The sequence below is a fragment of the Podarcis melisellensis genome (assembly GCF_964234715.1).
Source record: "Podarcis melisellensis genome assembly, chromosome: 2".
NCBI lineage: Eukaryota > Metazoa > Chordata > Lepidosauria > Squamata > Lacertidae > Podarcis > Podarcis melisellensis.
In genome coordinates, this window is record NC_138529.1 from 80,512,471 (window position 1) to 80,536,048 (window position 23,578).

The window sequence follows — 23,578 nt, forward strand, 5'->3', positions numbered from 1 at the left end:
CGACTTTGTATAATCTTCTCCGCCATTTCTTGATGGCAGAAAAACACACCCCAATGCCATGGAACAATGCCAAGCCTAGGGATGTATTGAGGATGCAAATGGCAGGCAGGCTGCCAGCAAAGTTGGCATTATCACTACTTGAAGCAGCATCAGCAAGAGCAACACACACCCTGCAAAAAAAAAAAAGAAGAAAAAGAAAAGAGGAAAAAGAATATGTGCTACTGCCGCTGCTTATAGTAAGCCCCACCCCCAAGGAACTATTGGAGGATTTCATATTCTCTTAGAGAAACTCAGTGAAATGGCTGCCCCAATTTCTACTTCCACAAATAGGGTGGAAACTTTCAAGATGCTGTTTGTGCAGGAGCTCTAGATCTCTGTTTCCTGCCTGGGAGGAATCTGTGGTCACAGACACAATCAACACCAGAAGGATAAAATATATGTTCCCTGAGTTGTGTTTTCATATCTTTCACCACTTTAAGCCACCACAGCACTCTTCAGAGGGAGATGTAGCCTCTGGTATGGATACCTGTAAGCTTGACTAGGAACCACATTTGCATTAGGTTCACATCCATCAGAAAGTGGACATTTTTGAACCTTAAATAACAGAGAGTTCTCTACTTGGAGTTCTCTACTTGGAATAGACTCAGAGACAAACCACCATCGCTTCTCTCCCCACATCCCCAGACTTTATGTCCCCCATACAGACTAAGCAGGTATAGGTTGTGACTATCAGCAGCAAAACATCTTCCTAGCTAGTACATTATATATCCAGGACATTGTTGGGAAACAATGTATACCTGAGATTTATAATAATGGTGGAAACCACACACACACACACACACACACACACACACACACACACACACACGAACTGTGAAGTTATGGTGGTGGTAATGGTTATTTTATTTCCTGCCCTTCACCCTAAGGTCCCAGGGTGGGTTACAACAATTCAAATACAACATTTAAACAGTTTAAAACAACTTATAATCACAAACATTGGGGGAATCCTAAATAAACATCTCAGGTGTCTAAGGCCTTGGAGAAGACAGAGACACTTTCAAACACTGCATAGTTCAGCAACTCCGTGTCACTGAAAACTGTAAAGTTTCCAGATATGCCTCAGTGGGGTACAGATTCCACAGCTTAGTAGGGGTCAGCAAACTTTTTCAGCAGGTGGCCAGTCCACTGTCCCTCAGACCTTGTGGGAGGGGCAGACTATATTTTGAGGAAAAAATTGAATGAATTCCTATGCCCCACAATAACCAAGAGATGCATTTTAAATAAAAGGACACATTCTACTCATGTAAAAAAACGCTGATTCCTGGACCATCCGCAGGCCAGATTTAGAAGGTGACTGGGCCGGATCCAGCCCCCGGGCCTTAGTTTGCCTACCCATAGAGGCTGCCACAGAAAGTGTCTGTCCCAGGCTGTCACCACCCTGAGCTTATGAGGGAGAAATGTCCAAAAGGGCTCCCTCTGCTGCTCTTAACACCCAAGGGGATCTGCAGAGAAGGGGGTGGTCTTCCAGATACACGGGAATATGAAATAGTCATTATATCACAATTGCCAGAAAGATTCCTCAAAGTCAATGATTTCCAAGGCAGAGTGGGAAGACAGTAAGCCCCTCAACTTCCATCTGTCTGCATTGATGCTGCAGAAAAAAAACTTAGTCTACATAAGGGGTTGGGGTTAATCTCCTAGAGAGGGGCAAGCTTTCAAGAATGTTCCACCCAGAACTCATGTATGGGCAGACTTGTCTAACTGCACCCTCAAATGTGACACTGCACAGAGGCCATGTAACAACCATTAGACACCAGGGATAATTTATCTGATAAAATGCAGAAATGGGAGAAGTCTGAAAGGGGGAAATATAGCAATAACAGGTAGGACTTGCAGCTAGCCTTGCTAAAGCATTCATTTCTGTGCATTCTTGAACTTCTAGTTCCTGATTAATCTTCTCTGTAGGTTTACCAAAAGAGATTTGACTTGCGCGTCTATCTCTTTAAAGAAAAACAGATGTGCCTGAGGAAGCCATTAGTGCTCAATAAGGTGTCCTATGTCTGATGAGCAAACTGACCACAGTACCGCTTCCTAACTATTCTGATTAAACAAATAAAAGAGGAATACAGAGCTGGCTTTCAATACTAACAGTTTTAAAAGCCCTCCATAGAGATCATTATCTTGGCAAGATCTGTGAAGAGAATCTTTGCGGAGCCTAATAATGTGGCAGAGGTAAGCACTTAAGAGATTCATCGTTTCAAAAGAGACCCCAACGCAGAGGACGGGAAGGGAACGTATATGGAACCTTCAGCCTGGAAAAATACTTTAATGAGGGGTGAGATATAGCCCAGACTTGTGGAAATGTTTCTCTTTGAGGATCCTTTTTTTCAATACCAATTACTCTTCAAAGCTATCACATTAACATTTTTTGGCATAAGATGGTAATTAAAGTAGATGAGTGGTTTGTCCAGTGCTTTTGCATGTGATGTACTCAACAACACTCTTTTCTGACACTCTTAGGCTGTCACACACATTTCTTACTTTGGCACGTTATATAAACACTGATTTCAATTAAGTCAAGAATCTAAAAACATTTCAGACTATTCATCTTTTCTCTCTCTCTCCCTCAAGACATGACAAATTATTAATTACAGTGATTGTTGTTCCTTGTTTTCAAAACCTTTTGCACACTAGAGGGGAAAAATTGCCAGCAATTTTCTGTTTTCCTGTTGCATCTTCCAAATTCGTTTTTATTTTAGCTCAAATCCTCTTAAGGATTAACAGTGACTGTTTTTCATTCTGCTTCTCATAACTGCTCAAAACCCTTCCTTGTTTTCATGTGCTTCTGGTAACACCACAGTAAAAAACAACACTGCAACATTAAAGACTTGAACACAGATGAGGACTAAACAGAGCCTACAGAAGGAAGAGGCATAGGTCTCAATGTTTGTTCATTGGTTTTGTTTGTGCATCAATTCTTGTGCTCACAAAATGAACACTTCTTCCCTTAAGTACCTTTGCATTTTAAAAAAAAACTTACAGTCCTTTCACGGAGTTCTGCCACCTCCATTCTGCCACAGGGGGATCCTAAGGCATTTTCTATAGCCCTAATCGGTAAGAGACTTCCAGTTATGTTTCTGGCTAGCTCTGCCCCAGGACAAACATGTCAACCATGCTCCCTAGATGATGCAGGATTGGTGCAATTCTGAAAGGAACTGTGGATATGTGCACCTAGGGCTCCCTGCAGAGGGATGTGAACCCTAACACAATACATATACAGGTATTGTGTGTTGCAGGGTGTGTGGCTGGCACACTGGCAGTTCTATGATTTTTAGTAAATAGCAGCCACCAGGATTGATCTGGATTGAGGTGGTGGTGGTGATGATGATGGGGAGGAGGAGGAGAAGACGACAACTTTGGATTTGATATCCCGCTTTATCACTACCTGAAGGAGTCTCAAAGCGGCTAACATTCTCCTTTCCCTTCCTCCCCCACAACAAACACTCTGTGAGGTGAGTGAGACTGAAAGACTTCAGAGAAGTGTGACTGGCCCAAGGTCACCCAGCAGCTGCATGTGGAGGAGCGGGGAAGCAAACCCGGTTCACCAGATCACGAGTCTACTGCTCTTAACCACTACACCACACTGGGGATGGAAGGAGGGGATGGAAGCCCTTTCTTGTGACTATTATTAACAGAACAAAATATAATCATTGCCAGTTTTGTGTTCATTGTCATGCCAACTTAAGGACAGGGCCTTTTCTACAGTGGCATCAAAACTAAGGAACCATACTCTGTTTCATCCCTTTGACATTGACTTTCCACTAACAGGCAAAAAGACTGGATTGTTGTGAATCCAAAGCCACTTGAGTGGTAGAGGGGATTCCTATATTAAACTCTTTGTCTGACTCTCAGCTCCCTCTGCTGGCTTTAGTTTTTTTGCTTATTTTTATAGTTTGCCATTTTCAACTTTTAGGTTTTTTTAAAAAATCACTAGCCATATTGAAGAGCCTTTGGCATAAAAGGGAGAATACTCAAAGTAAAGAAAAAATAAGACACACAAATCTTTGACCATTTTATTCTCCTCTTAATAGGAACACATAATTTCCTATTTTAAACCTCTCTCTGGGTTATCTGTGGTGGGAGTGGCAACAGCAGAACTCCTGTGTTAGTCTGGCCACTATTTTATTTTCCATACAGTGTCCAGACATAATATTATTGCAGGGCATTGTAGAGTAAATGACAGATGCGGAGAAAATAGCAACCTACTGGGACACTGTGGGACATTGTGGTGGCTTTGTCACCAGCATGGAAACCCATCGGTTGCACTGACCAGAAGATTTAGATGGGACCCAATTCAGCGCTTAGGAAAATTGCTACCTTGAGCTGAGGTGGTTTGGAGGCCTGGGGGAAAATGAAGGTTGTTTTCCCCTCATTCAGTTTTGGGATATTAAAAAAAATGTCTATCGCTTTCTTCCCTTTTGTTGTAAGTAGATAAAATTTGCAAACACAGTAATTTATAAAGCCTGCCAAATTACAGGCAGATAGGGCAATATCTCTGTGTGCTGGGCACCTCCCCCCCAATTTTTTTTTTTTAAAGGAATCCTCTATAACATTTTTATTTTTTGACGATAAAAGTTGACGAAAGTTGCTATTTCTAAGGGCATGTATACAATACAATATAACAAATAAACAATATAATCAAAGCAAAATAAAACCTAAAACCAATGAAACAGCAGTATAAAACATATAAAAGCAAATAAAACAAAAATTCAGGGGATTTGAGCACATAAAACAGGGTCAAATTTTATGGGTCAGGGAAAGCCTGGGCAAAAAGAGAAAAGCCACCAGCTCTGCCAGGGACATGGTGAGGGGGCAGCTGGTGGCTTTCAAATGTAAAAAGAAAAGAAAAAAGGTAAAGGTAAAGGGACCCCTGACCATTAGGCCCAGTTGTGGCCGACTCTGGGGTTGTGGCGCTCATCTCGCTTTACTGGCTTCTGGGTCATGTGGCCAGCATGACTAAGCCGCTTCTGGCGAACCAGAGCAGCGCACGGAAACACCGTTTACCTTCCTGCCGGAGTGGTACCTATTTATCTGCTTGCACTTTTTGTGCTTTCGAACTGCTAGGTTGGCAGGAGCAGGGACCGAGGAACGGGAGCTCACCCCATCGTGGGGATTCGAACTGCCGACCTTCTGATCAGCAACTCCTAGTCTCTGTGGTTTAACCCACAGTGCCACCCGCGTCTCTAAAAAAAAAGAAGGGGGTTAAAGGTAAGAAGTCACACATACAGGATTTAAGCCCTTTCACCTCCCCTAAAGTCTGAGTGATTCATACTACTAAATTCTTCCTATTGTGAGATTTGTCAGAAATGAGTGAAATAATTTTTTTAAAGCCTAATTTTTAAACTGAAAGGAAGACCCTTAAAATATAATGAGTATAAGCATCATGATAAAAGAAAATGGAGTGGGGGAGATGAATTGGAGTATGGCACTTATTTTCTTTCTTTTTATCTTTGTCTGTTTGCCAGAAAAGTAATGGTAGTAGACTGAGTCAAGGGTGTCCCTTGCTCAAATTCCTATCTTTCTCCTGCTTTCATCTGCAAACCACAAACCCAAGAGTGTGCCAAACCAGACAAGATAGAAATAAGATGGGGATATCTCAAGGTTTCTGCTTGCTTGCTTGCTTGTAAAAATATCAAAGTAGCCCCAACCTGGATCAGAATCAAAATGCTAGGAAAGGTGTGTGTGTGTGTGTGTGTGTGTGTGTGTGTGTGTGTGTGTGACAATCTGAATTGTCACATCTGAATTTTTCCTTCAGGGGCAAATAGTATATTCAGATATGGAAAATGGTTCTGCCCAAAAAGGAGAGACAAGTTAATTATAACATTGTTCTACCATCTAGTAACATACATATGAAACCTAGGTGTCTTTTTAATTCTGTTTCAGGTATTCACACATTCTACGTTAAGCTGCAATGCTTAATTTAACATCAGCATGGCAATTGTATGGGTATTAAACAACAGATTATATCACCTGAGGGACACAGAGATAGAATTCAGAACGTGCTATGATGACTTTGAAGGATGGTTGTATTTTTCAGAAAAGCAAAAGCAAAGAATCCCAACCACATATGAAATGAACTAATGCAGACACTATGTTGAACACACTGCCTGCGGCACTTGTTCCCCGTCAGGATGAAAAAGATGTCCACACCACTGTCATGGTCCACAGGCTACAAGCGTTCCCAATGTAGCTGATTACTCAAAGCTTTCTGACAGCAGAAGGTCAGCAACTGTGGATCACTGGATGTCTGAGGGGCAATAATTTTGCATTTTAATGACCTAACTGCCAAAACTTTATCAAGGAAAGAGCAAAGCAGGAGAACCAAGGGACAAGATGGAAAATGTATCCAGACATCTTTCTTTGCTTAACTGCTGGTGAGAATGGAACAAATAATACCACTCCAAATTCCACTGACTTGTAAAAATTGTGGGTTCCCCCCACCAACTGAAAAATATTAATTTTTCTGCTACAGTGAGGTTGACCACATCCACACATGGAATCAGCCATCTGATTATTTGGATACTTTGTGACTGCCTACTGTAACTGCAGTTCTTTCCATGCCCTTTTCATATGTGCATACTAAATACATAGAGGTGGAAGCAGGATGGCACCCACAAGCCTCACCCCAACCTGCAGTGGAAAAGGGGGTCTATATTAGGGTTACCAGATGTCCCTATTTCCCGGGGATAGTCCCCGGATTTGCGAATAAGTCCCCCAACAAATTCCATCCCTGGAATGTCCCCGGATTTCATCTAATGTCCCCAGGAAATGCAGCAGCCCGGAGCAGTTGGCTCTGGCAGGCTTCAGGAGCTGGTCAGAAGTCCCCATATGATGGTGGTGCAGGAGCTCTAAGATACAGCTTCCAGGCTGCCTCCACCTTCCCTGACCCCAGTAACTAAGCTGTGAAGGGAGGCTTCACGCTGCCTATCAGAGCTTGCATGCAAACAGGAGGGGGCAGGGATCTCTCAGGCAGTGTGAAGCCTCCCATCCCAGCTGAGGGATCCCTGCTCCCTCCTGCTTGCACGCAAGTAGGAATGGGATTGGGGCTGCTTCGATGGGAAGGGAGACATCGCGCTGCCCGAGCCTCGCAGCCACCTCCGCTCTCGGCCCTCCTTCTCCGCCTTCCATGCTGACCCACTGCGCACCGCTTCCCCACCACCACCGAAGAACCAACAACTCAGGGGCTGCCCAGGCTCATGTAGAAAGAAGCCTCGGAGGAACGTGGCAATTGAGGTCAAGGCAGCGGCCAACCCTCTGCCACCGCCATTGCTGCAGCATCAACGTCCCAAACGTGTAGTAATTAATTAATTACTATTAATTATTAAGTGTCCCCGGATTCATTGAAAAAAATCTGGTAACCTTAGTCTATATGCATCCAAATGTATGGGAGGGACTCCTCTACGAGAATGGAAATGATGTGTGATCAGTGCTCCTGATCATGGAGGAACTTAAAGGCACACAGTTATGTGTGTCTAGAAGCCTATTTCATACTTCCACTGAATGCCTGGAGTTCAAGAGTGGAGTCAGCAGGCATGGCCCTGCTGCCCTTTCTGTCCATTCAGTATCCATTTTGGGGCAACAAGTGAATACGGATCCGATTTCCCAAATAATGACAAGCCGGGAATTTGCACCAAACTCAACCTCTTGCCAACTCAGTGCTGTGTGTAAAACAAAAGAAAAGAATTATGCTTCAGTCTTTCTAACCCTTTGAATGATTGCTTGCTCCAACAGAAAGAGGAACTGAACTGGGCCACTGGGGAGAGAATCTGAAAAGGGGATTTTACTACAATAAAAATAACCCTTGCTGCCCCTCCTTTCTGCCAGTAACAACTTTCTTCTGAACAACAGGAATGGAACAAGTGAGTGAGAAGATGCTGAGGGGGAGAACAACAGCAGCAGCAGCAGCCGCCACCACTGAAATTTGCTCACCTCACCCACTCACCCTCTGGAAGGCTCTAGAGATCAGGTCCTTCTTCCCTCCTCAGCACTCAAGCAGTTTACCTGTTCTCATCCTTGTTTCTAAGCTGATACCAACATACAGGAAACCAGGAGCACATGGATCCAGAAGACAGCATAGAATCTTCATTTTTAGTAACATGAACCTTCAGTTTTGACATATCAGGAAGTTCTTCAGATTTAGCAGAACACCTTCATATCAAATGTAGACAACCAGTTCATCAGCATAGTGCAGCATCCACCACTCTGATCCAGGTGGACCAGTATTTTCGTCAGGTGCTTCTCCTTCATGAAAGCCAAACAGCATGTCAAGAGCAATTATTTCTGCTTTCTTATCTCTATGAGCTAGTTTTCTGCATTTTCTCATCAACTACTACCAAACCAAGGGTGGAGAACCTTTGGCTCGTCAGATGCAGTTGAACTACAACTCCTATCATCACTGGTCATTGGTCATACTTGCTAGGACTGATAGGAACTGCAATTCAGCAACATCCGAAGGGGCAAAAAGTTCCCCACACCTGTACTAGACCAGACTGGAGTAAAATAATTTTTTTACCCTATCTTCATTAATAGTCCCAGGGATATAAATGCTGCTGCAATCGCTACTACTTTTAAAAACAAACAAACATTTAGTCGCTTTACTGAACTACTAATACGTATGACACTAGCTAATACGTGTAACACAAAAATCATAGACTGGAAGAGCAAGAGTGCTTTTTTTTAAAAAAAATCCTAATTGAAGCCTGGTATCAGGAAACAGGATTTAGTACTGACAAAGATTGCTAAAACATTTAAAATACACATGTGTTTTATTTAAATGGTGCTGGATTTCTGGGCATGCTTTCCAAATTCCTTTAGTATGCTTCACAATTAGAATCAGATTTGGCACATTTCTGTAACAATGCTGGATAAAAAATTAAACAACAACTCATATGTATATACCATGACTATAAATGAATACGGGGCTCGCTATAAACTTGGGATGGCTATGGAAAGTTACTACCTCAAGTGAAAAAGTGTGAATTTTTAAAATGCCGTTTGATTATAAGCAACCCATGTCAGATGGAGCTAATGTCGCCCCACTCTGTTGAAGAGCCTGCTTAAGCAATATTTATTTCATTAACAGTTTGCTAAGTATTTCTGGAGAATTAAACCATATTTCATTTGTTCCTAAAATAACATGCTCATTAACAACAGACCAGAACAAAAGCAATCCTATGGGGAGGGTGAGGAGAGTTCGTGAGAAGGAATCACTAGTTGTTGAAGTGCCGCCAGACTTACTCCAGCCAGCACAGAAAGTAGGTGCACGTCTTCTTTCCTTCATTTCATCCCTCCACCCTGTTTTGCTTTTTAATTCGCCCCCTCCCATTATTTCAATTGGGAGGTGGGGGACAGCCATCGTCACCAGGGTTGGTGTATTTATTTTTTCATTGTGCATGTTTGGGGAATGGGCAGGATCTGGATCCTGCACATCTATGGTGTCCCTTGATGTATCCTTTACTAGGTATGGAAGGGTCTATCAATCTTGGTTCTCTCAGTTTTCCAGTTCTCCATATTATGCAGAATTTTGAGAATTGAACAAAATCAGCAGGAAAATTCCGTCAGCATTTCAGTATGAACTTCTCCCAATGAACACATTTAACTAATGTACACATTTTGCAAGCAATTTTGAATGCTGCTTTTGTTCACACATTGCTTTGGATAGTTTCTACTTCTACTTTGACACACCCCTTTTCTTCTACTGCCATTGGAGGTAAAGTTTTCCACTACCATCCCAAGGAGGTCTTCAATAATGGAGGTTTTCTCTACAGCCACCAAGCTTCAGATTTCTCCCTAAGTCACTCAACAGCTTTGTTGAATAATAGGATTCCTGCTTTCTGAAAGTGTCCATGCTTTGAACCTGAGTTTCCCCACCCATTTTTTTTTTTACTAACCCATAGCAAATCTGAACAGAAAGTTGGCAGGTGATTCCCTAACACTTTCTCACAATGTAAAACCCCAACTTTTAAATTCAAACTGTTGTTTTTGCTATAATAAAAATGTTGACACACACACACACACACACTTAAGAAAGGGGCAGAGAAGCGCATAGTAGGGAAATCAACCAGGGGATAGATAGGATGCCAATCTGCCCATGCAAGTTATACAGCATCCAAACCCTGTTCAGCAATGCATAGTAGGGAATAGTGATGGGAAAGGAAAACAGTCACAGTGGGAGAAGTGCAAACACACCCATGGTAACTCAGGTCTGTTCAGGTCAGGGCCCTACTCTTGGCGACCCTACCATTAGGTAGAGGCAGCTGCCTCATGGGGTAGATGCTAGAGGGTGGCAAGCGTAGTTCAGTGTAGGACAGAGCTGTTTGTGCCAGATAGCCTATGCTGAGCCCACTAACCAGTTGTCCTCAGGCGTGGTGGAGGCAGGGCTTTTTTTCAGCCAGAACTCACAGGAACTCAGTTCCGGCGCCTCTCAGGTGGGCGCCATTGTCATTATAAGAGCACAAGGGAGGCGTTCGTGGTGAGTTCTGGAACCTCTTTTTGTAGCACTGGGTGGAGGACTCTGCCAGTGTTAATGTAAACTGAAGTTGCTACTTCACTTCACTTTTGTATATGGGCACATTCTTGTTCTGTGGCTCAGACAGAAAAATGTTTCAGGCTAGTCTTGCCAGACAGGACCCTTGGATGTCATAATGTATGTGTCTTGCACTAAAACACACCTCTGTCTTCCATTCCCTCACATTTCCCAATTTGGCAGGAAGGTATACGCCGTTTCCATGCACTCTGGTTTCCGTCATGGTGTTCTGTTGCTCCAGAAGTGGTTTAGTCATGCTGGCCACATGACCTGGAAAGCTGTCTGTGGACAAAGGCCGGCTCCCTTGGCCTGAAAGCGAGATGAGCGCCTCACCTCATTGTTGCCTTTGACTGGACTTAACAGTCCAGGGGTCCTTTACCCTTACCTCCCATCCCCTCACAGCCAAAGATACAAACAGGTGAAGATGGCTGACATTGTTAGGATGTAACATTGCACCTCTGTGTTTGTCCAACATACCTTACTGTAAGGAGTAAGCTAAAATATATTCACTGTACAGGAAATACTCTTCCTTAAGTCATGGAATGAAACCCTTTCGCATACAATTTAATCTGTCATTGTGTGCTTAACCCATTTTGAATCTGGTACTCACTTATCCTATAGCTTCTCAGAATTTTAAGTACAGGCACATAATGAAATGTGTAGCTTACTTCCATTGGATAGTTTTGATACATTTTTTTCCTTACAAAAATGTTGTGACAAAAAAGTAATGATGATCAGTAAATAAGAAATTATAAATATTCTGTTCCTATAAATCAAAAATATAAAGCTGAATTGAAAATAAAGAAATAGAAGGGTAAAAATCGGACAGGTATTTTAGTGCTTGAGAATAAAACACAAGTAGATAGGTTTCAAAATGTCAATAATTCATTGTTTAAGTACAGAATGTAAATTCTCATGAGACAGCTAAAATATACTTTTTGCAAGATTTACAGCAGATAAAGCTTGGCGATATTTTAACAAGTGTGGCTAGAATTCTGACACTTTTCAAATTAATGGGAAATTTACTTTTTATTCAGTGGGATAAGGATTTAATGAATAAGTTATGCCTTCACCATTTACTGCTGTTCTAAGCAGGTGGTTTTGGATTGTAAAGTGCTATATTAACTGTGAACTAAAACAATAATAGCAATTCTTAAACACCAATATTTCAATACCACATTGCAAAAACAGTACAATGTGCAAAATTACAATCCTTTAACATTAATCATTCAGTGGAGACTGTCTGGCAACAAAAGGGCAGGGCATTTTCAGAAATCCCTTCTCCTTCCTGCAGTGTCCCACACCTCCTCTAAATCTGCTCCAGATCCTCTAGAACAGATTAAGGGGGTGTGGTGCTGCAGGAGGGTGGAAAGGATTGCAGAAAACTGTTTTTCCCCATTTCACTGATGGATACCCTTCTGTCGCTGGACAACCACAATTGGCTACCATGCTCTTACTTTATTTGTTTCTTTGTTTAACACATTTTAAAAAATGTCATTACAAGTTTATTGTAAGGACAATGAACTCAACAAATTACTTGTACATCATAAAAAGAACAGGCAAAAATACAAGTGATCCAATTTGGACTGGGTTGGAACATGTCTTACCTATACAAGAATTTGTGAATTTTAGTATTTTAAAATCTTATTTAAATCTAATAATCTAGAGGAAATAAAAAAATAAAGATTATCTCAGCTGTTGTTTAAATCTCCCAGAGATGGACATGATAGATCAAAGGAAGCTAAACAAGTTAATAATGGAAAAGAGGTTTGCAAGTAATAACCTAAAAACGAACAAGATTCTGTGTTCAAATGGAGGGATAAGGATGTATATCTTTGTTGATATTTTAGCCAAAACCACTCAAAAAATTGTTAATGATATCGTATAGATCAAAATATACAAACTTCTTCGTTAGATGCTAATTATAATTTTCTTCTTAATGAAGGAATAAACATGATTTGTGTATTGGTAACATTTTTCAGGCTGGTATCATTGTTAAATCATGTCTATAAACTCTAATTCTAGCTTATAGACATACTCAACATTATGGGTGATATCCAACATTAGCCATAGAGTAGACCCACTGAAATCAATGGACAAGTTATCTGACTATAGATTTTGCTCTTGAGTATGACTAATTTCGGAGATCAGTCGATATAGTATGTGAACCCGACCCAACAGGGTTTATCTGGAATAAGCAAATGAAAGAAAATATTACAAATATTATTCATGTAGTCAATGAAGTTAGCAGTTGCAAATAAGTTCCTTTAGTGTTTCTTATTACACAAAAAGCTTTTGATAATACTGAGTGGCTCTTTCTTTTTAAAGTACTAGACATCTTTAATGTTGATATGAACTTTAAAAAAAATGATTCAGAGTGTTTACATGAGGCATCAAGCCAAGCAACTGCTTTAATTTTATATGGTCAAAGGATACGGGATGATATTTCATGATGCCTACCCACTTTCACAATGGAAATCTTGCACAACAAATCTTCCTGCTTCTCATTACTGCCTGCAGCTTCCCTCCTCATGTGCCCCCAAAATCTGCTTTAGATGGTACCTAAAGCCTTCAGAGCATATTTAGGAAGAACATAAGAGGCTGCAGGGGAAACTCTGTGTTAACACACAGAGAAAGAAACAACACTTGTACAATCTTTAAGAGATTATTTTCACTTCACAATTTTTTTGCTGCTTCAGAATTAAATGTCATTAGATGTCATGGACTGGTTGTATGAGTAGAATGGTGAGAGGAACCAGCTGAGGAACCACCAAGGGAGGAATACTCAGAGCCTGGGTAGTGGTGGTAGGACAATGATGAGTGGTCAGAGGGAGAAGACAGAGAAGACTAGCAAGAGGCAGTGTGGGAACCTGAAGAGGACTCAATAAGCTGGGAGAGGCTGTGGCAAAGAATCAGAGGCAGAAGCTGGAGCAGGAGGGTGGGAGGAGAGAGGCCAAGAGGCAGAGATGAGTCAGGCTGGTGAACAATCATGGATGTCTCCCCCTCCTGCTGCAATAAGCTCCCCTCTCTCCTTGCCTCCCAGAACCAGAAGAGGCATGAAGAGGGCAGATGAGAGGTTGGTTGTATGCAGGCGCAATCTCCAATTACTGGGCAAAAACACTGGAGAGGAAGCGACTTAGATGGCTGTGCGGAAGTGGGGACTTTCAGTTTCAGCAACTGCTCCATGGGGCTCAAGACCTAACATAGGCCTGACAGTCCACCAAGTCTGTGCAGATTGTGTTTTGCTAACAAAGAGTTGACTCCAACTTGAATGCTGTGATTTATTGCCAGTTTCCTCCCGGCACTATATGACCTGCCTTGATAGACAGGTAAAACCAGCCTCATCCAAATATTGTTATAAAATAGAATGGTTTGTCAAGCTGAATTTGATGTAGAACCTTTGCTCTTGTTTTGCAGTTCTGAATATATTTAATGATTCACATATATGAATGATAATGCTTCAGTGCCTTATATTGCACTATATTTTCCTGCATTACTTACTACATTTTACTTTCTGGATTCTATTAAAAAAAAGTATATAGTTGCACACACAACCACGGTAAAATATTAGTTTCCCCCCATATAGTGCTTTCTCCATGCAGCATCCAAAAAGGAGGGGAAAAAATATTTTACTGAACAATCTCTCTATATAGGATGAATGAGCTAAAAAAAGAAAACCCAAAGTTTAGTAACTTATTTAGGATGGTTGCTTAGAATATTTGTACAATGTATTTCTGTGTGATAGGGTTTTCCAAAAGATTTGGCCTATTATACATTCTGTCCCACTCCACTTCAAAGAACTCTCATTGAAGAAAAAGATCATTATCCTTTCCAATAAAACTTCTGCTAAACAAGTAATTTTCAATTTAGGAGCAGGTGACACTAAGGTATCTCCCAAGGGCAGTGTATTTAGTCTTTATACAGAACCAAACAAAACAGTTACGATGAAAGCCGGATGTTCTTCAGCCCTTGGATATAATGAAAACGTCAGCATTGTATGCAGTTTTGGAACTAGCAGTTTTACTAGAACCATTTAACATTTATCATCACCTTCTACAAGTGAGTTCTCAGCAACAAGAAAAGTTACATAAAGCAAACCATTCCTTCCTTTACTGTGCCTTCATGAGGAGGCAGATCTGTTTTTAATTCATTTGCATCTTTTTTTGGGTGAAACCGCCTGTATAATGAATTTTCTTGCTGTATGAAGGAAATGAAGACAAAAGACTGGTGAGAAGCCCTTGCTGTGTGGTAGCTTTGTCTGCTCATTGTTATTTGTCCTGCTTTTTCCATTTCTTCTGTCTCACTTTCCTCCTTTTGCAGTAGTCTCATAGTTTCTTTACCCCACTCTTGTCAAGTGAATGCTCTCCTGTTCCGTTCCCATTGCTCCTCCATCTTATGTGTCATATAGTCCCCATTCCTCCATAGACCTGTTCAGTAAGTCATTGAGGGTGCAAATGGATTTCTGGATTGGGACTGTGTCCCCTGGCTCTACTCTCAAGCTCTAGGATTGTGAAAGAGCAGACCTACAGTATTCAAGGCTCCAACACATGTAGGTTCCCCCTGCATGACCCCTACACAGTAAAAATGGAAGCTGCAAATCACATGAATAATTACAAATATCAGCCTCTAAGTGAGGACGGGAGAAAGGGCTTTCTCAGTCATCATGGAACTTTTGAAGGCAAAATGACTCAGTGCTGAATCTGATTCTGTGCTGAATTTGATGGCACAATTGATTTAGGTCTGTTGGAGGTCTAAGGAGCAGCATAAAATTACACCTTATAGAATCAGTTTCAGTTGTTGCAGCCTCAGGATATAGGCAGGATGCTTGCAGTGATGGGGCCAACAATATGTCCTCTTCATCCCTGCCCAGTATGGCTGATAAAATATAGTAGGAGGGGATTGATTGATTGATTGTTTGATTGATTGGCTGGGTCTAGGGAGTTCCTTGCTTCAGGAGGCGTTTTGCCCTATGCCTTGAAAGAGGTGGTGGTACAGAAATGGTTTTCTCTATATGCGGAGGTTTTCGAAAACTACCATACAGACTCTAATATTCATTTCCTGGGCAATGTGATCAAAAGGGTTATGACCAACTAGCTGTAAAAAAAGTGCTGTGGATGGGTGGTTAACCCATGTCTAGAGATTAGTTCTGGGAGGGGATGCACTCCCCATGAAGGAACACTTTCATCTCTGGGATTTCTCCTGAATTCCAATGTGCCACTGGAGTCTGAAGTGCTGCTTTCCTCTTTTGGGGTAATTTGTAAGTGGCCATCCTACCTTAAAGGGGGCCACTTAATGATCTTCCATGGTCCATCCAGCCATAGGTTTGTGAATCTGTGAGGCGCCACTCAAAGAAGTAAGTGAGAAAACATTTATCTTTGTGGTTGTGCACTACACTAGAAGGTTCCAGTTGTGAGAAGAAGTAAGAACACATCATATCTTGTCTAAAGCTCTGGAGGTTCCTGGAATGGAGCCCTACAGAGTCCACACAGAAGAAGCAAGCCTAGAGAAATACCATAAAAGTTATTTATATAAATGCCTAAGGAACTGCTTAATTTGTAAGGGAGCACATTACTCCAGTCACCATATTAACTGACCAACATGATTTACGTTTACTAGTAATGCTAAGGAAAAGTTGGTTCTACAAAGTGGTAGGCTTGTAACAGGTCAGGAAGAAAGACAAGGATAAGGGGTATGTCTGGATTCTTGCAAGGATGCCAGGGAAAGTGAGATGGACAGTGCAAAGAACTTTCCGTAAAAAACAATACGCTGATGTTCCTATTCATCGCACTTTCAGCACTCTAAAAACAATGATATTAGAATACAAGAATGAGGCCTCATCAGGCTAGCTGCACGTTTTGAATATTCTATAGGACAATAGAATGATTCTTAGTTAAAACAGATGGAAAAATGGTTTTGGAACAGAGCTATAGAATATATGTTAATTCATTTAGTGGGACTCCTGCTCTTCCTCATGCATTTTGTTTCTTCATGCTGGCTTTGATTGAGAATGTTAATATGCTGAATGGATTGCTATACAAGAAGACAGATTTCCACAAGCCCTTTTGCAAAACATTATTTCCAGAAGTGTAGCTTTTTGTCATTAAGTGTATTTAAATTTTGTGTGCCTACATAATGAATTCATGAATGTATAATTCACTTCCTTTACTCTAATCAGTCATTATTTTGGAATCCTGCCTGCATGAGAAAAAACAGATCTGCACAGAGATTTACCAGTATACCACTTAATTAGAATACAAAATGCAAAACTGGTGGTGAGGCATCCTGACATCTTAATATCTGCTTGAAATCTGCATCTGGGGATTTAGTTAGCTTAGATCCAATGTATAGTCAAACAAGAGCTACAAAAATAGGTAACTGAAGGTGAATGGTTACCTATGAACACAGCTCCATTAAAGGGAACACTGGGTTGGATCCAGACCTGCCAGGAAGGAAGCTTTGCTGCTGCTGGCGGAAGGTGATTTTAGCTACCGGTAATTCCTCTTTTCTCTTGTGGTTCTTTGTGCCTCCACAAAACTTGCTTCAGAGGCTTGGGAGATCCTTCAGAAGTGTGGGCGTTTGCTTGGAGGCAGTGGCAGAAGGAAGATGGAGTTGGTGAAATTGCTATTCTCTCATCCTCCAACCAGTGTCCCTTATGAGAAGGGAAGGAATTGTCAACATGTGGTGATTAATCTGTGATTGTTCACTCACACTTTGTTTGTTTGTTTGTTTGTTTGTTTGTAGCACTGTATCACACGCTTCAGCCAAAATGTCTCCCAGAGAGGATTACATACAGTAAATTAAAGGCCAACCCTGCTTGGCAGGCTTAGAATCCAATAAACATGACACAAGAGGGACAAGGGACATGCAGCTCATGTGAACAGGCTCTGAATCTCTAGCAACTCAGCTAATTAGACTGAAAGCCTGCCACACACAGTGAGGCCAAATGAAATGCGCTTTTAAAAATGTTATAGAATGGCTGACCACCTTACTTTCTCTCATGCTTTGAAATTAAATGTTAGAAATACATACTGTATTTAATGTTTGACCTGACATTTCTAGGATTTCTTTTTTGTGAAATAACAATTGACAGCTGACTGATGACATATCCAAGATACATTTCCATCATATTAAAAGAAAAGTGGTTGCATAGCTGTTGATGAATTAGAAGCACAACATATAGAGCTGGATCTAGGCATTTCTAGGTATGTTTCTCCTTAAATATAAAATACAACATTATTAAAAGCAGGAGGGGAAACCCAGAAATTTTGCCAATATTAATGGAAATATATCTTCAATGTGTGAAGTTATGGGCAGCTTTCAGTCTAATCAGCTGGATTCATATGTGCATATCCATTGCTGACTAGCAATAATTGATGACTTTCATGTGTGAAGGCACAAACCTCAACTAATCACCACAGGTAGAGCATTCCCAACATCTGGTGTTATGTGAATGTACAGCATTTACTGATGGTGACAGTTCACACATCTGATTGAGAGTCCACCATTCTTGATTTAATGACAGATGTTTAGGGGATGAAAGTGCACGTCTGAAGTAGCTAAATATCCATTTGGAAACAGACGATTCCCACTGTCTGGAGAAACGTGTGTGTCTTAATCACCCCAGTCTTATTGGCTTAGGTGGACGTGGCTAGACCACCCACTATTTTACGTGCTTGCATAATACATGTTTATGAATATACACAACCCCAGCCACACAGCTCTAAATTCTTTATTGAAAAAGTATAAAACTATATAAAACCCAGGTACCTGTTTAATGCTAGCCATGTGAACATATTGCCTTCTAAATATGTGATGAAATAGTGCTTTGCCTTCAATCAGCATAATTACAAACATGCGTAAGGGTACACATATGAAATCACTATCGACCTAGAGACACATATGAAATCACTATCGACCTAGAAACAAAATGTTTTGCTGCTCATTCCTCTTAGGTAGCTTTCTAGGAAAATTATTTCAAGTGCAGTTTTGTGATGGCTAATCTTTCTGCTCTTCACTAATTCATTGGGGGCAGGGGGACTCTTTAAGTTATTCTGGTTTTACTTAACACTTAAAAAAACCCCTAACCCCTGCTACTACCACTTAGGAACAAGCCCACCATATTTCCAAGTAAGAAAATTACTTTCAATTCTACTGCTTGTAAACCAGAATGAGGCACCTTAAATGAAGCAAAAGAAGGAAATTAGCCCCAGATACAGCTGAATGCCGGCCATGTGTTTCTGCAGAGGGAATCTACAGGCCTCTCCTAGAGCTCCCTCATCACCAGATCACTAGACATATAAAATGTGCAAATCAAGACATAATCTGGGAAAGAGTCTGTTGCAATATAGCAGACAGGAATACATCATATTTTTTGGCTTACATACTCCCCCCTCCAAAAGGGCAACATTTGGCCAATGAATAGAATGTTTTAAAAGACCCTACCAGCCCCCAGTTTATAATGAAAGCTTTTCCATGTTTGAGATACTATATTTACTTAGTTCAAATATTTATGGGTGCAATGTATATACAGTATTGAACAAAACAGAAACCAGATTCATTCCTTAATGAGTGTGAAGGAATAGACTACATACAGAACTAAATATACCATAGTGTGAAAGGGGTGGGGGGGGCGGGAAGCTGCTTGGCTAATACTTTGTTACGCAGCAACCCTAAGAAAATGAAAGTCTTAACAGCTACCGGACTGAAGAACAAAAACAAAATAAATTGGTATTAGTTTTTGTTCATTATCAGATTCCACCCCCCACCCCCAAGACAAAGGTTAGAATGTTCAAAACGTCTCTGAATTTATTCAGCTGTCCTTGTGGTCTCATGTTTCAGAAGTGGCTGCTGTGCTGTCCGTGTTCCCATATGACTGGATTAAAGCTATCTGGCAGGCTGGGTAAAGTTCTTAGGCCAGCACTGCCTTGCTTGTTCAAATCCTCAGTCATCAGCCATTGACAAGCTGCTAAATGCAGGATAACATCTCCATTTTTTTAAGCAGCAGAACCGCAAGGCCAATACATCAGTGAGGGATGTATTCCTCAGAAATACATCTACATGCTACTAATTAGGGGAAGAGGAACATTTGCAGAAGTAAAACAACAACCACCACCAACAGTAGTGATAATCATCATTTAATTTGATGCATTTATATTTTGTGCTTCCCATGAGGATCTCAGAACAATGTCTTTGCCTCACAACAATCCTGTGAGGCAGGCTGCTTGCTTGTCGCAAGGCCATTTGGTCAGTTTCACACCCAAGCCCACCATTTTGGGCTGCCTCCCTAGACTTTATGGTAGCCATATGTCTTTGCCATTTGAGGACTGAAAAAGCTTTGCTTGCCAATAGGAGCTAAAGAATTGGATGGGATTTAGAACACACACCTTGCTGCAAGCTTGCTTCAGAAGTATGCCTTATTGTACACAGAGAAGGCTATGATTGCTGGACTTCCAATCCTACCTGTCCTGTATAGTCTGGAATAGCTGTCCAGATGATGGTTTCCCAGGCAGGTAAGTTATATAGGGGAAAATATCTCTCCACCCCCACCTTGAGTGCAACATCTGTTACTGTTTGTGAGTCTATTCAAAATTCATAATGGATTCCATCTGTCTTTGAGTGGAAAAATGAACATGTCAAAATTACATTGCAAATGGTGTCTTTGTAGATCATCTCAGAAGGAAGTATGCACAGAAATGGTGCAAATGCAAGTCTGAGCATGGACCGTAAGATTTAATCTTGGCACTGTTGAGGACTCTGTATTTCAAAGTATTTTGATTGTCACAATCACAATTAAATTACCACATGTGTTCGTCTATTTCTAATTGCACATCTCTCTAGAAAGCTTTTCCTGTTCCCAGCATGCATTTCAGCCTGCCATCAGAAGTGCATGAAACAAAATGGACAAGAAAACATAAAATACAATGCAAGGTTTTCATGCTACTTTCTGCTTCTGAAATGCATAAAGCCCACGCAAACCCCACAATATTTGAAATCAGAGCACAGGACTCAGGGAGACAATATGACCAATAGGCCTTGGATGCAATGATTGAACATGCCCAGAGACAGAAAAAATAATTCTTAAAGAGACATTATTGGCCATCTATGATTGTGTTCAACCTAATGAAAGCTTAGATTTGGTCTCAGGAAGCTTAAGTTAGTGTCCTAGTATGAAACAAGAAGTTCAGTCAATTCACTTCCTCTCACATGCACACATTAGTTACTATTTCCACATACAGTGTTACCTCAGGTTAAGTACTTAATTCGTTCCGGAGGTCTGTTCTTAACCTGAAACTGTTCTTAACCTGAAGCACCACTAATGGGGCCTCCTGCTGCTGCCGTGCCGCTGCTGCCGTGCCGCCAGAGCCCGATTATCCTGAAGCAAAGTTCTTAACCTGAAGCACTATTTCTAGGTTAGCGGAGTGTGTAACCTGAAGCGTATGTAACCTGAAGCGTATGTAACCCAAGGTACCACAGTACTTTGAGGAAAGAGAGGGTGCTTAAGAAGGTAGCTGGCCCTGCTCTACTCATCAAAACACAGACAATGTTGAAACACATCTGCGTACTGTTAGAAACTCAGGAACTATGCCTTGGAATGATATTCTGGGTCTGTCATGAAAAGTGACCCCCTCCTTGACAGGGTCCAGTGAATATCTGAAAAGTGGAAACTAACACAAGCTGCAAACTAAAATTAATATTTTGTGAAAAATGCCTTTTAAAGATCCATATTAATACGGGATTGCGAATCATGTAACGTATCCAATTGTAAGTCACCAACAGCTAAACACTATATGTATACTCTGGTTGGTCGCATTGAGTTCAATGGGGCTTGCTCCCAGGTAAATCAGTGTAGGATTTCAATCCTGCTTTGCTTATTTCCCCCCGATTCTCACTTGCTACAATTTTCACTTTTTAATTCCCACCCCTTTAACACAACACCATGACTCTTTTTGCAAATCCTGGGTTTAAAATCCAAACAATAAAAGTGTTCTTATTAAAACATGCACTCCACAGGCATTTTTAAGTTTGGTAGTCCATTTCGGATACATAACCCTGAAACTTTCATCTGCCTGAAAGTGTCCTTCTAAGTATATTAGCAATATCTCAGGTATGGAAATGTTATATAAAATATCAACACATTTACCCTGTCACACCATCTGTGTGAGCTGCAGTCTCCACAACCAAACCTTTTACACACTGAAATCATTATCTCTCTGAAGTCTGCAGCTGGCATTTAAAACTTATTGATGGCATGGGTATCAGTGGCTCAGTAGGCAGCCCTTTTGCCTGAGGCTCACGAGGTCACAGGTTCACATTCTGCTCAGAGGAAAAGCTGGACATATTCCAGGATTGTGTGTGGGCTGTGCTAGACTCCTAGGGGGCAGTCCTTAAGTCAGTAAGTGAAACCATGTATGCCTTGTAGATATCAAAGCTTTGTGTTCCTAATGGCAGAAGAGAAAGCGGGCAAGGAAGCTACATTCTGTATGCTTAGAGCAAGTGAAAAAATATATAACCAAGTCTTGGATTCTTTCCCTAGTAAATGCTACATAACAGTTACTATTACCAATCTGGGGGTTTCTGAGGAAATGACTATAATAATTAAGCACAGGTACACATTCACAAACATCAACTGCGGGCAAAAAATCTGCAAGGGGTGGGATGTGAAGTAGAACACTATGATAAATTTGAATTTAACCTGCTCTGGTGTTAATGCTCTGATGCTTGGTTATCCCAGATGTCTCCCTCCTCATCTTCTTTATAGACAGGTAAAGTTGGATCTCTTGAAGGAACTGGGGATCACACTCTAGGCAAAGGTTGGACAGGTGATCAATGTACAGCATGAGATTTTGCTGTGGCAATGTGCCTCCAACAGTGACTGGATCATCTAGTCAAAAGAAACAAAACCAATATGAAACATTTTGCTTGAGAAAGAGACCAAACAAATCCTATGCATAATGGCAGAAAGTGGCATTTCCAGCAAAGAAGGATTCTAAGCATTTAACTGAAAGGGCTGAAATATTTGGAGACAATTTCTTGCATTTGTTAGGACATAAATGTTGCTACTCAGGAGTTTTGTAACAGAACCCATTATATTTTTTGAGGGTGATGGTTAGAGGGACCCAGTTATTATCAGAACTTCATTGTACGATTGGTGGGAGAGTTAATATTTAGCCACAGAGCTAATTCTGCAACTTACATTGTCCTCCCCCCCCCGGCTGTTATTATTTAACAAACAAAATTTTATTCAAAAGATTTATATATCCCTTGATTGTAAAAAAGCCCTCTAAGCAGTTTACAGAAACTCAAAATAAAACATTATTTATAAAAACAGTTTAAACCAATATTTAAAAATATTCAAAAGATTATTAAAATAAACAGTAGCTAAAAAGAAATAAACATATACATGTCTTCTACATGTCTGAATAGGCTTGCCTATTTTATTTAGCCACAAAGGGGGAAACATACAAGCCCCAATCCAAATTGCCCTCCAACAGCTGATGAAACTGCCATGCAACATATAGCTTAGCCCTGATTTTGTTCTTCAAAATCAGGTTTACTTACTAATAAGGAGAAACTGGTATCAAGCTCCTCTTTCCTCTGTTAGTTTTCTGCTTGCATCACTTTGACTATCACATCGTACTCTAGATCAGTGTGCTGGATCCAGAATTAATCATGCTCAGAGTAGGTTCTGACTATCATAAATTCCAGTAATTTAAATGCGTCTGCTCTAAGCACCACTAAGATCCAAACCATCATGTGTAATATTCTGATTTAAAGTTGACTGGATGGATTTCAATCCACTTGCAGAAGCACCAGATCATCTCCTGACTCAAAATACTACTGAATATTATCTTTCATGAGAACATTAACAATGATGGTTTCCTGTTTTTAAATTTTGCTAGTATATTTTGTTAGTATATTTTTTCCATTAAGAAGCTTATAAATTCTTCCAAATAAATAAATAAAAATACAGAATTAACCTTAGTTCTTTAGGGA

The 23,578-nt window shown here is 40.8% G+C and overlaps 1 protein-coding gene across 10 annotated transcripts in view; it reads right to left on the reverse strand.

Moving 5' to 3' along the window:
- The window catches only part of ERC2 (ELKS/RAB6-interacting/CAST family member 2), a 518,559-nt gene that overhangs the window by 48,261 nt on the left and 446,720 nt on the right, over window positions 1–23,578 (reverse strand). For 7 of the 10 annotated variants that reach the window (XR_014165505.1, XR_014165506.1, XR_014165507.1 and 4 more), the window contains one exon: window positions 22,278–22,466. The gene's annotated coding sequence lies outside the window, so the exon portion shown is untranslated. Of the gene's footprint in view, window positions 1–22,277; window positions 22,467–23,578 lie in introns of those variants that run through there. The other 3 variants (XM_081899985.1, XM_081899987.1, XM_081899986.1) reach the window with 1 other exon arrangement.